Raw genomic sequence first — 15,047 nt, forward strand, 5'->3', positions numbered from 1 at the left:
GGATAAGAACTCAGGCTTTAGGTGTCCATACTTGCAAGGGTAGTGCCCTCTCAAACCTTCTCTGCTGATAACCCTTCCCAAACATTCTATAAATTTTCACTGTCTCTCACAGAATGTGGAACCAGAAGTTGAGTGTGGTGTCTCAAATGTGTTCTGACCTTGGGAGAGAGCTGTAATGAGAGTTAATAAAGCCCAACATTAACAGAATGTGCCAGGCTTCGTGCCAGCCTCATTACCTGCATTTTCCCATTCAGTCTCCCAATAATCCTTACAGGATGGGTTTAGTACTCCAATTTGAAGATGGGGGAACTGCACTTAAGAGGGAAGTAATTTCCAGTCCATGGCCATACAGCTAGTAAGTGCAAGTGCTGGAAATCAAACTGAGGGCTCTCTGACTTCACGGTCATAGAAGGGCCATTATTTACCATAATTTCTTAATTATATATGTATCTTAAAGAAGCTTGCATTGGCTGAAGCGTAGTGTTTGTGAGCTTGTGTTGAGCTTGTGGTCACCTTGCATTTCTGAAATTTTATAAAAATTTATTGTGGTCTTTATTTTTCTTTCTATTAAATGTTGCACTGTTGGTTTTATCTGGTCTCATTGGTTAAGAGTGGAGCAAGGCTCATGCATGGGGCCGGAACACTTGGCTGTGACTGCTGGCTCTATCCCATGTGGTTGGGTCAGTGGAGCGTCAGTATTCTCAGATGTCAATCACAGTCAGTCCTACTGACCTCGGGTGTGGATGTGAGATCAAATTAGACAATACATGTGAAAGGGCATTGTAAACTGGCAAGTTCATGCTAATCCTGATCTTTTAAAACGTGGATTGGGGCCTGCCTTGCCCCTGGGCTCTAGCAAACTTGCTCCTCTCTGTTCTTGCAGGTTTTTCCTGCTCCCAGGAATACCTCCCTCCCTGCCCTCCTCCAACCCCTCAAAATGTTACTCAGTCCTGAAGGCCAAAGTCAAAAGCAAATTTTGGGAAAAAACTTCCCTTACTTCCCTGCCAGAATTAACTTTTTCTTGCCAGTGTGTGTTCATACAACTTTGTTTTTCTTTTTCCTTTTTTCCTTTTTTTTTTTTTTTTCTGGCCGCACTGTGTGGCATGTGAGAATCTTAGTTCCCTGACCAGGGATCGAACCTGTGCCCCCTGCAGTGGAAGCATGGAGTCTTAACCACTGGGCCACAAGGGAAGTCCCCATACAACTTCGTTTATAGCGTCATTATAGCCCTCATCTCAGTTGGCCTTGTATTAATATTTGTTTTGCTCAGATATCCCTACTGGCCTCCTGAGAGCTCCTTGAGAATGGAGACCTTATAGTTTTCATGTTTATGAACCTTCTCTTTCCCTGAGCCTACAAGAGAGTCAAATAGTAGTTCATAGCCATTCCTCCTAGATTTATGTACTAGCAGCTTTGCTAGTTTCCCTTCTGGCCTTATTCCCATCAAGATAAAGATGTTGGAAAGGATGGACGGAGTGGAGCTAAGGAGATATTGTGGCCCTGTGTGATGAAGATCTTCCTTCAAGTTGTTACCCAAGCTTGAATGAACTCTTGGGTTATTGTTATATAGTGGTGACTCCTCAGAACAGTGCTCTTGTCAATTTGTCTGTCCTTTCAAAACTGGCCAGCATTACTGCAGGAGCCTCCTAGCTGGTCTTCTTCCAACTTTCCCCTCCAGTTTATTCTGCACACACAGCCGGAGTGGTCTTTTAAAAAAGCCTGTCTGATCATGTCGCTCCCCTGCTGTAAGCCCTTCAGTGACATGCCTCTTTGCTCTCTGGGCAGGAATCTTCAATGGGACCTGCCTGCCCCTCATGCTTGGCCTTGTCTCCTTACTGGGGTGCACTCTTCCTTATTCCAGCCCCACAGGCCTTTTTTTCAGTTCTCTGAAAGCACCCTGCATCTTCCTACCTTGGGGATTTTATGGGGGATAGAGGGAAAGGGCTCTTTTTTTCTTCTAGAAATGTTCCTCCCCTTATCTTTTAATTTGCTAGTTCCTATCTTGATTCTTAGCTTAAATGTCATTCCTCAGAGAAGTGCACCCTCAGGAAGCATCTGGTACTTTCCCTTAGTAACTCTGATAATTATTTGTATAATTATTTGCTTTTATTGCCTGTCCCTCCCACAAGACTCTTAAGTTCCCTGAGGGCAGGGACCATGTGTGTCTTGTTAAGCAAGGCACACTGGGTACTTAGCACAATGCCTGACACACTGCAGATGCTCAATGGATCATGGCTCTGTAAACAGAAGTACGAATTCATTCATTGGACTGATACTTCTCCGGATTCTCCCGTGTGCAGGGGCCTTGGACCCATCAACTCACAGACCACTTAGGGGTTTCAACCAGGTAAACAAGCCACAGGAAGATGTCACCTTTGCTCACAGAGTGAGTGTACAGACCTCTGAGAGTGGAGAGGGTGGGGTTTCCAGGTCTGCGGTGGGGCTGGCGAAGGTGTCCTGAGAAGGTTACGTTTGAGCTGAATCCAGCCCATATTTTGCCATTTTCAACTCCAGGTATCAGACTACCACGTACCTTGCCTAAATCTTGACACCTTAAGTGGACCAGACTTTTCCTGCTCACCAAGAACTCTGTCAAACACTGTGTATAAAGTTAACTTGACGTGATACTCTTGGTGAATTATTAGTATGTAGTATTTGCAAAAATCTGCTAAAACTCCTTTATGGCTTGGACAGAAATCTTTCTACTGGTTTAGTTTCCTGGATCTACCCTATTTGAAAAAAAAACAAAAAAACCCCAAAAAACTCTGATTATCTCCTTTCCTTAGTCTTTGGGGATCCCCAAAGATTTCTCTAGAGAGGCTCTGAGGTCAGGATCTCCTATGTGTCCTGGATTGCTTTTTTTTTTTTTTTTTTTTTAAAGTTATTTGGCCTTTCACTTCTCACCAGCAGGCCCAGGGAGTTAGCTGGGGGAAAGGAACCCTGGAGTGGAGTCTGAAGGCAGGAATACTCTTCAGTTGGGCCGTCTTGAACAAGTTATTTAACCTTTCTTGGCTTTGGCTTCCCATTTTTTAAATGGGGAGGGGGTTGAAATGAATGAACTTGGTGTCTCCCTCTGGCTCCTGGCATTCGGAAGCTTTCCTTTCTAATATAGGGATCCTCCAGTTCCAAAATAATAGGCGCAATAGCTCTGCCTTCAGTCTGGGAAGTGTGCTTCTTACCTTTTCTATCTTTCCCATCATCTTTGCTTGGAAAAATCTCTTTGGTTGTCTCTCTTTTCTCCCCGCCTCCCCCCAGACTTTGCTCATTTTGGGCATGGCCATCCTAACATCTTTACAGGTTTGAATCACTCTTGGGCAATGATCCTTTGTCCACTTGACTCCAGGACTGGAGCAATCAATGACGTATCTAAAACAGGACCAGCTTTTCCAGGTTTACATCCTGGCTCAGCGTGTGACCTCTGGCAAGGTACTCAGCCTGCTCTAGGTCTCAGTTTCCCAGGCTGTACAGGGAAGATGACCGTAGGCCCCACCCACTTCAGCGGGTGTTGCGAGGTGTCAGACCCTCCCTGAACACAGTACTTTACACGTGGGGAGCGCTCCTTAAGAGCCATTTTTAATATTTGTGCCTCTTTTTGTGCTTAAACCATTAGATCTTTTCCCAGCAAACTTACCCTGAATTCTTTAGCTGTCCCATATGGCACCTCACTGTAGAAGACTGTATAAAACTCTACAGGTAAACAAATTTGCTGCATGAAGCAGCATTTAAAATCAGGGCATTTCTGCAACGAGCAGCTTTGAGGAGGAAGAGGATAGGAGGCAAGGAGGGACCGGGAGAAATGATTTTTTTCCAAACGTTGTGGGACCTGCTCTACGAGCTGTACCAGGTAATTTACATGAGAATAGCTTCAGATGGGAGGGAGGAAAGAACATGGACAGGGCTGGTCATACTTCACCGTGTATCATAATTCACAATATGTACCCATATCTTATATTAAATATCCTTTATATTTAACTGTGTGAGCATTTGATTTTTGACTTAAAGTAATATTTTGTAGACATTTAAGCAAACACTTGCTAATTTGGGTAGTTCTAATTTCCTTTTGTGTTCTGGAGTCAATATTTTTCCCCCTCGTTGCAGATGTTTCTGTAGTTCGGTGAGAGCCTATGGGCCACCGCCTGTGCTTGTGGTGGATAAGGTGGTCCTAGAGAGGGCAAGCAGCTGGCTCTGAGCAGGCACTGGGCTGAGATCAGGTTGCCTTCCTGAAAACCCACATGCAGGGAGTGATGACATCTTTGCACCATTACTGGGGGAATTACAAACAAAGGGATTCGGTTAGGAAGATGGACTTGGGGCAGGAGCTGTGGTCATCCTACCTTCTTCCATCACCCTGCCCTCAGGCTTCCCGACGCGTTGCTTCTCCCCACCTCACTCTCTCTCCCAACCAACACACATTTGGTCTCGGTGACTCAAGACCCTACACGCCATCACCCATTCATTCATCAGACATTCACTGAGTGCCCACCAAGGATTACACAGATGAATTCAATACCCATCCTGTCCTCAAAGAGCCCACAGTCCAGTTCTCCTCTGCTTATATCACCAGTTGTGAAAAGGGCCCTTCATAAGTTGCTGACACTGGGAAAATAAATAAATTCTGGGAGTGGAGAGGCACCGGAATCTTCTTGGCTCTCCTGTGGTTGAATGTGGCGCCCACATCACTCTCCTCACTCCCACGTTGGTAATTGGTTGTAGGAAAGTTCTTTGCACTTGGGAATGACATAATTTTTTTTCTTTAAAAAAAAAAAAAAAAAAAAGGAATCTATGCAAGTCTCCAATTCTAAAATTCTGCAATTGTATGATTCTAACTTAAATTAGGAAAGCAGGCAGACAGTTTCTGAACGTGTTGCCATGGATGTTGTGTTGAGATGTCTGCTTAGTCACATTTGGTGCCATCTGGCATGAAAGAGTGACTGGATTTTTGTCTGAGGGCAACTCAAGGTACTTAGAGGGATCTGCTGTCCTTCCAATATTCAGCTGAAATGTCCTAGCACCTTAGCAGACCACCTGCCAGATAAAATACAGTATATTAAAAAATATGAATAATTTTTTTAGTGTAAGTATATCACATGTGGAATACTTTGGGACGTACTTATACTAAAAAATGATCTGTTGTTTATCTGAAATGCAAATTTAACTGGTGATTTTTTTTTTTTTTTTCGGCCTAAATCTGGCAGCCCTGGCAGCATCCACCTATAATCTGTGATCTTGGGAACATTTCGGTACAGGTAATACGGCACAAAAGTATCTCTCAGATAGTAAGAAAGTTTTCAGTCAGTCAGGTCTGCCTCATGTTCCACTGAATGTTCTACGCTCTAAGTCCCTCTTCACATTTTACTGTTTGTGGAGCTTTGATTAATGTTTCTCTTTCCTGCACTACTAATGAAGTGACAAACAACCATTCTATTAAAATCCTTAAAATGTCCATAAAAGTAATTTATATTTCAATTAGCAGTCAGTTACTTACCTTTTGAAAAATAGGCTTCTCTTGACTAAATAATATTTGGTGAAATTTCAATGTACAGTAATTTATGAGTACTTTTTGGCTTTGTTTTTCTTATCTGATAAAATAGCTCTGGAATTTACGTGAGGTCAGGACCTTTTAACTCAAGCACACGCCAGGAGCTGTCCCCAAATACCAGATTTTTCTACAGTTCATCTTTGGTTCTAATTAGCCTTGGAGTATTTATAACTATACCCATTCATCATCCTTTCTTTTGAGATCTGGTGCCTCTGCAAGGAAGAAGGAAATATACAGCCCTACATTCTTGAAAAATTTATAGGCTTTTGGTGAGTTAAGATATTTGGTGAAGATAAATGGAGAACATGAGAGTTTTGCAAAATCCTTGAGATTATTAGGAACTCTTCTGCTTTGCTTTTCCTGATTTTAGTGAAGGAAAAGAGAATATGGAATAATGAATTTGCTGGTTTTCTTTGTTGTATTTGATATCAAAAGACAAGTTTCAGAATATATATATATTTTTAAACCTTAGTTCAGTTATGGAATTTTGGCACTAAAGTTCAGGATCAGTGGTATCCAAGTCAGACCCAAGAGGCACATGCTTTTGTTCTCCCAAGTTTGTAGAGTGAGGAACCATATGTAGTGCTCTTTTTTTGAGCTGCCCCCCAGACATAGGTGGGTGAACTTTCTTCAGGGCCATGGATTCATCCTCACTGGCCATTCCTTAGGCAGGTAGATGTCTGCCACAGCCCAAGGCAGCAGTGCATGACCATCTCCTCTTGGCCTCCAGTGGTACAGCAGACACGGCAGCCCTTCGCCTGTTTGCAGGGGGAGGTGGGTTGGGGTAAGATGTGTGTGCATGGTAGTCATCCTGGATCTTCCCTGCTCTGGTCCAAAGCCATAGCCATGGAAAACCCTTTTTCTCTCTGCTCAGGCTGCCAAGAGTAGTGCTTATTGCTCTCTGCTGGACCAGCAGAGAGAAGGGTAGGTATGCAGAAGGCTTTCTTTCCCAATTCCCTCTTTGCAAGGGACTGAGAAAGGACTGATTTAAAATATACAGTGCATATGTTTTTTTGTTTTTGTGGTACGCGGACCTCTCACTGCTGTGGCCTCTCCCGTTGCGGAGCACAGGCTCCGGACGCGCAGGCTCAGCGGCCATGGCTCACGGGCCCAGCCGCTCCGCGGCACGTGGGATCCTCCCGGACCGGGGCGCGAACCCGCGTCCCCCGCATCGGCAGGCGGACTCTCAACCACCGCGCCACCAGGGAAGCCCTACAGTGCATATGTGATGTCCCTTATCTTTGTAAAGTGTAGATCTGAACATACTATTAATACTTGACTACATAGATGCTTCCAATGGTTCCCATTACCTATGGGAAGAACTGTAAAAATCTAAGGAGAGCGGCATGTTGGGGACCAAGGCCCAACAGGGCTATGAGGAGAAGAAAATAGGATGTGAAGTTGAGGATGATGCAACAGAAAGGGAGGTGCTGATGATGCAGGAGAAAGAGGATGGTGCAAGAGAGACAGCCTTGGTTAGGTGAGAAAGGGAGGGGAGGTTGGCATTAGCAGAAGGACTGCTATTTGCATGGTAACCAGCTGGAAGGCAGAGTATGCGGAATAGATGCAGCTAAGTTGGTGGCGTTATCATTGTAAAGACAGGGTAATTCTCTTTTCATGGCACCTCTTTTCTTTATTATGCGTGTAATAAATGTCAGCTGAGAGCAGCGGGGGAAGTCTGAGATCTGAAGAAGTGCGAGTGGTCAGCGTGGAGGGTTGGCAGGTGCGCAAACGCAGGGAGCGTAGGGGAGTGTGCGGCAAAGTTGGCTTCCCTTTAGAAATGCTCAGCGTGAGGAGAAGTCATCACCTGCGTGGTCTGAGGCAGAGTGATGTTGGAACCCACCGCCCAGGAGCCCGTGACTTAGCAGCACGCTTCCCTGAAGGTCAAAAAGTCGATCTGATCTGTGCCATACTGGTCCGTTCCCCACTGCATTGACTTGTCGTTAGAACACATGCTGCCTTTCCCTCCCCTTGGCTCTTCCTGGGCCTTCTCCCTCTCCGTTACCCCTCTAGCGCTCCCTTGGTCGTTCATTGATCACCCAGCAGCAGCAGGCGTTGGTCTGTGTGCTGGGAATTCAGCTGTGAGCAAAAGGCAGATGAGGGCCCTGGAACAACCGTTTTAAGAAGGGGTAGCAGCCATAACCAAGGAAAGACAATTGCACACAATACTTTCAGACGCCAAGCGCTGTAAAGTCAATAAACTGAGGCAGTGAGCTTGAGTGACTGGGGTGGGAGAGGGGAAGGAACTTCAGAAGGTCCCTCTGAGGACAGGACCTTGGAGTTGAGACCTGAAGGGCAGGAAAAAGCTGGCCAGGGGGCATCTTCTGTGCCTTGTGGGGAAGAGGAGACCAGATGAAAGAGCAATCCTGTGGGAGTGGGTGTTAGCATGGGGTGAGGAAGCCCTCTTGACATTTTTGTTCAGGTGATTAAAATGTTTCAATCCCATCATGGGAGAAATCTCTCTCTTCTTCCTCCTTCTCTCTTCAAAGCTCTTGTTTCAGTAAGGCAAGCAAAGAACAATAAATAAGGAAATCTTTCTCTAATAAGTTTCACCCAGACCTTCCCTTGGCTCCTGTCTTTCCTCCTATCTTAACTCGGCATGTTTGATTCCTGTCTTACCTGAGGATCTTTTTCACCTTTTCTCCCTGGTGTCACACCCTGAATGGAAAGATAGCCGCAGCTGTGGGTGAAGGTGTGCTGGAAGGCTGGAGGTACCAGGTTGTCTGTGTGCTTGTTGGGTGGGACCCAGAGGAACTTAGGTTTCATTTGAAGCCATAACATCACTCTACGGACTTTTCCCAGTGGGGGAAAGGACAACAAACCAGGAAGGCTAAAAGAGGTCGCATTCTTAGGCACTCTCAAAATTGACTCTCCTCCTCATTTCTGACAAATATCGTAGAGAACTTAGCTTAATTCCAAACACTGGGTTGCCCTGGAAGTCCTGAGCAGGTACCATTCCAAGAAAAAATTTCATTTGCCAATTATATTTCCCCTTGAGGGATTTGAGAGCCAGAAGGGATCTTGGAGCTTGTCTAGGTCACCCAGGGCGGTACCTTGGTTCTCCTTCTGTGGCAGTGCTTTGTCTGGATGACTTGGTGCAGGCAGAGCAGACTGGCCCCTCTAGTACTACCATAGTGCGCTGCTTCCCGATCTTTTTCCACCTCACAGGACCCGTAGAAAATGATCACCTGGGCAAGGCAAATTAGGGTTCATAGACAAGGTTGCTCAAGGCTAGAGATGGGAAGGGGAGCCTGGGTTGGGGCGGATGCGCGGAGCAGGGGGTTTGTATCTTGGCACATGTAGAATCCATTGGTGGCATCTTTTTAGGAAACACTCCTGGTAGATTGTAGTCCTTTACTAGATTGCGGGCCCCTTAACAGTAGGCTGTGTTTAGTGGTTCTTGAATACTTTAGGCCCTTGAAAAGTTCTTTACAGCTGGGAGAGAGCCCAGGAATATGGTTGCCTTAAATGCAACAAGGATCTCTTCAGTGAGAAATAACCACAGAGAATTCTTGCTAAGCCTCATTGATAAGTTACATCTTTGGGCTGCCTGGAGTCACACCGCTCAGGTTGGAGTTCCAGTTCTGCCACTTATTGGCTGTTCCATCCTAAGCAGGTTGCTTTATCTCTCGAGGGCATTTCCTCATCTGTGCAATGAGCATAACACTATTTGGTATGTGACAAGAGTCCAGACCCTGCCCTAGAGCGATCTGACTTAAAAGCCCTTGCTCTAAGTCACTCTTTCATGAACACAAACACATTTATAAGACGCCGGAAAAGTCAGAGGTTGCATTTTGGGGGGAAAGATTTTGTGGGTTCGTTTAAAATAGATATTGTCCAATAATGCCTGGATGTGTAAAGCAGTTGAGAGTCATCGTATCAATGCATGATTGGGCACACTATTATGTTTTAGAGTTACAAAGCTGGTCAAAATAAAGATGGTATGAAAAAGTAGGAGAAGGAGTGAGCCTGATGATTTCTTAAGGTTTTTGTGGTTGTTAACTTAGCAGAAGTGAAAATGAAGTAAGAATTCAGCTTGGTTACAAATCAATTTATCTAAAGAACCCCCCCTCCCCCCGCAAATAATATTAGACTTGTTTCTTGCATCTACTTTCCCAGTTTTGATTGGGGCCGAGGCTCATGAGAATGAGGGTCCACTATGCTGGATTTAAAGTGGTTGTTGGGAGAAGACGGTAGGAAGTGATATCTGATTTCTCCACAATAGATATTGATTGCTTTGGTAGAAATTAGCATGATTGAGACTTGCCTTAAGATGAATAGCACCAGAAAATATGTCAATTTCCTTATTTTCTTTAATTAGTATTAGAGGAAACTGTCTAAATATTTGCCCTGAGGAAATCTGATGATTCTAAAAGCTTCTTTGAAAGAAGTTGAACAAACATTCTAATATAGTAAGTTTGGGAAAACATTTCTGACACTTTAAAGGCTGTAATATTAACAACAAATATATATATATATATATATATACACACGCACACACACACATATATAAACATATATATGAAGGAGAGGGGAGTGCTTTGTAAAGTTTGTGAAGTGTATGTCCCTTAAAAGTATGTATTAAGTTATGCATTAAGCATTTGTTTTAAAAAAAAATTACCTTTCCCAATTAAAGGAACCTGGCTGGGAGACCAGCCAGATTCTACATTTTGCAAGAAAATCAAGTCCTAGAAATGTTGCATTTCCTTTTGAATGTTGGTGCCAGAGATACATCAAAGATTCCGGGGGAACATCTTACCAAGTTCTCCCTATAATTTGAACTGAAGGGTTCTATCTGATGTTTTTTTGGTTGGACCCAACATCCTGGGTAAACTGAAATTCCAGCTACTCCCTTTGGAGAGTGTCAGGGGAGAAGTACCTCCTTAAAATTATAAGTCTTCTGATAGAAGAAAGCTGCTTCTTTTGGTTGGTGGAAATTTCCATTCCCAGGAGACGTATTCATTTTTACCTCAATGCAGCTTCCTCTTGGTTTTGTGATTGAGTTATTTTTAGTGAGTTACCGTGCTTCTTCTCATTCCCTGCTTAACTATGCTGCATCTTTTACTTCTCTTTCTCCATGAATTAATTCCCGCAGCTCTTTCCTTAAACCCGTCATACACTGAGGAATATTTTAATTTTTTAATGTTCCTTTTGAAAAAGAGGGAAATATCTGGTTTGTCTAGAAATGAGGTATCAGACCTGCCCAAAATCAGATGTTTGATTCCAGGCTTATATTTGTGTGTCTTATAACACAATTTGAATTTATTCACTATTTTCTTAGATCGTTATTCTTATTCGACCTAAAAGACCCAATTCAAAAATAAGAAGGCAGTAGCAGTGTTGTGTGCTGATTATGTGCCAGTGCTATGCACATTCATGACTTCATTTATGATAAGTGATATCATCCCCATTTTATAGATGAGTAGGCAGAGCTAGTTATCTTAACCACTGTGCTTATACTGTCTAGTAAAGGTACAATTCTGAGCTAGTTGGAAATTTATTTGCGTAGTTAAAGCTGCTATAAACCCAAGATAATGCTCAATTTTTTTGACTCGGTTTAGAAGATGTTAAAGCATTTGACAATAATAAAAGAAATGTATAGGCCCATTTTGCAATGCTTCATGTCCAGCAGGTACTGATGTTTATAGGGGCTGATAATCATTAGTAATATTATGAGTAGGTATCAGTGAATGTCACAGCCAAACTCTTGTACTCCATTCGGTTATATTGTGGTTGATGGATGGAACAGTCTTAGTAGAGGGCACCATGGATTTTTAGGTCAAATAGAATCTCAACTTTTCCCCTACTCTTGGATGACCTTGCAAGTTACTCACCCCTTCTAACCTCAATATATTCATGTGTAAATGGGAATAATAATACCTCATATTGCTATGGTGATGATTAAATTAAATAGGAAAATGTACATAAATTGCTTAGAGCCTTACATATAATGTTCAGTAGAATGGCAGTTGTGAATAATAGTTGTCATAATCATACAATAGAATCTCTGAGCTGAGAAGGATCTTAGGTTCAGATGGACTTAGTACCAGTTCTCCTTCTACTAGCAGTGACGATAGCCAAGCCACTAGCCTCTCTGAGTTTCTATTTCCTCATCTGTACAACGGAGATAATATTTAACCGGGGATTATGAAAAAGATTATATGAAATGTGACATCTGTAAAGTGTTTAGCACTAATTAACCCTCATAAATGGTGGTGACCTCCTTCGTTTAAGCCGATAACCTGTGGGGACAGGGCAGCTCTAGCTACAATTGTTAGAGCTTTACTAACGCTGAACCTTAGTTTCCCTGTGACATTTGCCAGTTTGGCTCTAATCCCATGATCTCATTGGGAAAGTTATTTTTGCTCTCTGGGTCATGATTTTGATTAGATCTAGAAATATTGTTAGGACCCTAACCCACTTGCTTGATTGTTAAGATTAAAATTCTTATTCTTCTGCTGTTGATCTTTATCTCCATCTTCCTGGATACCTTCTGTGCTGAACAAAAATATTTGTGTACATGAAAAAAAAAATTCTAAAGCAGAGGAATGTGACAGGCAGTGTATCAGTGGATTGGATGGTTGAGTGCTCTGTGTGGTTGTTGCCTGTGACTCAGAATTTAATATGGAGATCAACATTTTAAATAATTTAATGCTGAGTGTGACATTTTAATTTATTTGATCTCTGCTCCGTTCTCCCTTTCCGTCTACCTTCATATGAAGCGCTATAGTTTGAAGTCAGTTAATAACAATAGGATTATGCTGGGCTTTGAATGTGAAGAAAACATGAATAAACCAGCTAAATAAAGCATTTTCCTGAACGGAGTTCCCCTGCTTGCAGGATCTTCCCTGAGGTTTAGGTGCAAAATCCCTTAATCATATACTTAGCGTTTCTACTCCTTACGTGCAAATTTATTTGATTTCTGTGGGCTCTTCCTGTGTGCCCTGCATAAATAGCTCTGGGTGAGATTATTATGTGTAATGTTAGATCTTACCTAACCTGCTTTTCAATGTTTTGGAACTGAGAGTGCAATAGCTGTTCTGATGTGAATAGTTATCTGGTTTTAAAATCCAAAGTTGTTTTCGACACTGGTTGCCAGATTTTATATTCCACCGGCTAACAAGTCTATAAATACCATGTTAACTTTCCTCCCTTCTGTCTCAGAAGGAGACTTCATCTCCAGTAGCGATCATCATGAGCATATACCCAGTGGTGGGCTCCTGGAGCCCTCAAAGCAAGATTTCCTTTATAAACACCGTACCTGTAAAAGATAGTTTGACTGCTTGGTGTTCTTTCAGGAGCATTGGGAGACTTCTCCACCCCAAGTTATTTTCCCTGCTAATTACACTGTTGGACATTTATTCCTCTGGGGTCCACATCTCTCCTTCCCACCATTCATGTTTCCTTGGAGGGACAGTACTTAAGTCCCTAGTACTTGATTATTCCATCATGACCCTTTAACTATCCTCCTTTTCCAGAGCTGCAGAAGGGATGGGTTCCCACCGGTCTGGAGTCCCTGAAATGGGGGTATCAGGCACTGAAATCCAAGCAGCACCTGAAGTGCCTGGGTTCCACTGTGCTCAGAGTCTTTGGGCAGGAAGGGAGAAGGCCCAGTCCCGAGGCTGAGGCTGTATATATGGGCAGCATTTTCCACAGTGATCAGAAGTAAACCACAGCCTTCTAGGATGAGCTGGTAATTGAAAATTCTTTCAATTAAAAAAAAAATACTGCTTATGGTGGGTGCGGGTAATGTACAGCCTCCTAAAATGCCTTCCATCCCAATTTGTTTAACTTGTATTCCTTTGGAGGGCTCTGCCTCCCAGTGAAGGAGTTCTGGAAAGAGATGCCAGGGCCCAGTCAGCACAGTCTCTGCAAAGGAGGATTCTGAATCTTTTACCTCCATCCATCTGTCCTCTTGCTTATCTTTATCTACTCTCAAAATGGACTAGGTTCCAGGGGCCCACTTACTAGCTGTGAGACTTTAGGGAACATTACTTTTGAACCTGATTTCCTCATGTAAAAATGAATAGGTAGTCTACATTCCTACCGTCCACCTCGCAAGGTTGTTAGGAGGAAACTGAGGATAGTGCTTCATCCAAGCATTAGACAAACACGCGATGAACACCAAGTAGTGGTTTATGCTAGTATTGTACAAAGGCGTAATATAGTTTCCTATCTGGGGAGATAAAGAGAGCACTCTTCCAAGCAAAGAAGATTCCGTCTCACCTGTCATATCCTCAGTGTGTAAACACCTAGTATGGTTACAGCATTTGTTCAGTGGTCATGTGTAGTGTGCTTTGTGCTCTAATATATGTGACTCCATATGGGATGATAGCATGATGGTGGATGAGTACCACCATAGGTGTGGAAAGACCTCCCAGCAGAGATAATGTTTGAGTTAAGCCCTGATGGATGAGTAAAGTGTTATGAAGAATTTAATATGTTACCCAGGTTTTTTTTCATTTCACCGTGGGCTGTCACGGGTCTCTGGACTGGCATCTGAGAAGCACTCCTTGATTTTTAACTTGTCCATTAATCCTAATAAAATAATCTCGCCAATGTGTTTATAAATGTTTTTAGCAGGCTTGTTTTCAGATGAAAGTTTTCAGAATATAAAATTTTATAATGAAAAACCTCTTAATTTATATGAGCTCCCTTTTTTAACCTGATACTACTGCACTTTAAATTAAACCATGCTTTGTTTTTATTTAGGCCTGGCATTTGTTCCTAATGGCAGGGTAATTATAGTGCACAGGACCACACTCAGTGAATCGGAACATACTTGCTATAGATGTTCAAATAGAATTTGTTCTTTTGAGGCTGGGACAGGAGAAAAGTCACAGACAATGAAACAGATTTTCCAGAGGGCAGGTTGACAGAATGAATGTGTCCCTTAGGGGGCATCAGTTAATGGAGATCTGTTTCTTACGGGTGCATTTTGTAAAATGAAAGCTTTGGTCCCTAGAAAAGAGTGTCATGAGAGGATAATAGTGAAAATTAATTAAAAGGGTATACATAACCTTAGATCTTGCTCCTTATTACTGTTTTACTGTAATAATTACATCAATGTTATATTATTGGCTAAATATTTCCCTTGTGGGGTTGAGGGATGTCATTATATGGACTTTGTGTTTATAAGACAAAATTGTTACCCATATGAGTTATATAGAGCTCCTCTTCCATGAATTTTCTTGAGAGATTAATTCTTTTAGCATAGAAACTTCTAATTCTGAAAATTTTAATGATAGACTTTTTAAAAATCAGGAAATGCTTCACACTTTTCATCAAAGTAAATGCAAAATAATGTAGTCTTTTCTTCTTTATGACTTTAGGATTATCGCGATGAGTGCCAGTTATTACCCTGAATGCTCTGGAGAGATGCTCAGGGCGGCTTGAAATGGTCCGAGAGCGTGGTGCTTTATGAGTAGAGGAAGCAGTTGCTTTTTATATTTTTGTTTCTTTTTTCATCATCCACTGTCTTTTATGCTGTGCTTTTTACTGTTCCCCA

The 15,047-nt window shown here is 42.6% G+C and overlaps 1 protein-coding gene across 6 annotated transcripts in view; it reads left to right on the plus strand.

Moving 5' to 3' along the window:
• C4H1orf21 (chromosome 4 C1orf21 homolog) overlaps positions 1–15,047 on the plus strand; it is a 233,112-nt gene that overhangs the window by 34,776 nt on the left and 183,289 nt on the right. The window contains exon 1 of one of the 6 annotated variants that reach the window (XM_028488426.2): positions 5,196–5,246. The exons of the other annotated variants lie outside the window; for them this stretch is intronic. The gene's annotated coding sequence lies outside the window, so the exon portion shown is untranslated. Of the gene's footprint in view, positions 1–5,195; positions 5,247–15,047 lie in introns of those variants that run through there. 6 annotated transcript variants of the gene reach the window in all.

This window comes from Physeter macrocephalus, chromosome 4 (genome assembly GCF_002837175.3).
Source record: "Physeter macrocephalus isolate SW-GA chromosome 4, ASM283717v5, whole genome shotgun sequence".
Lineage (NCBI taxonomy): Eukaryota > Metazoa > Chordata > Mammalia > Artiodactyla > Physeteridae > Physeter > Physeter macrocephalus.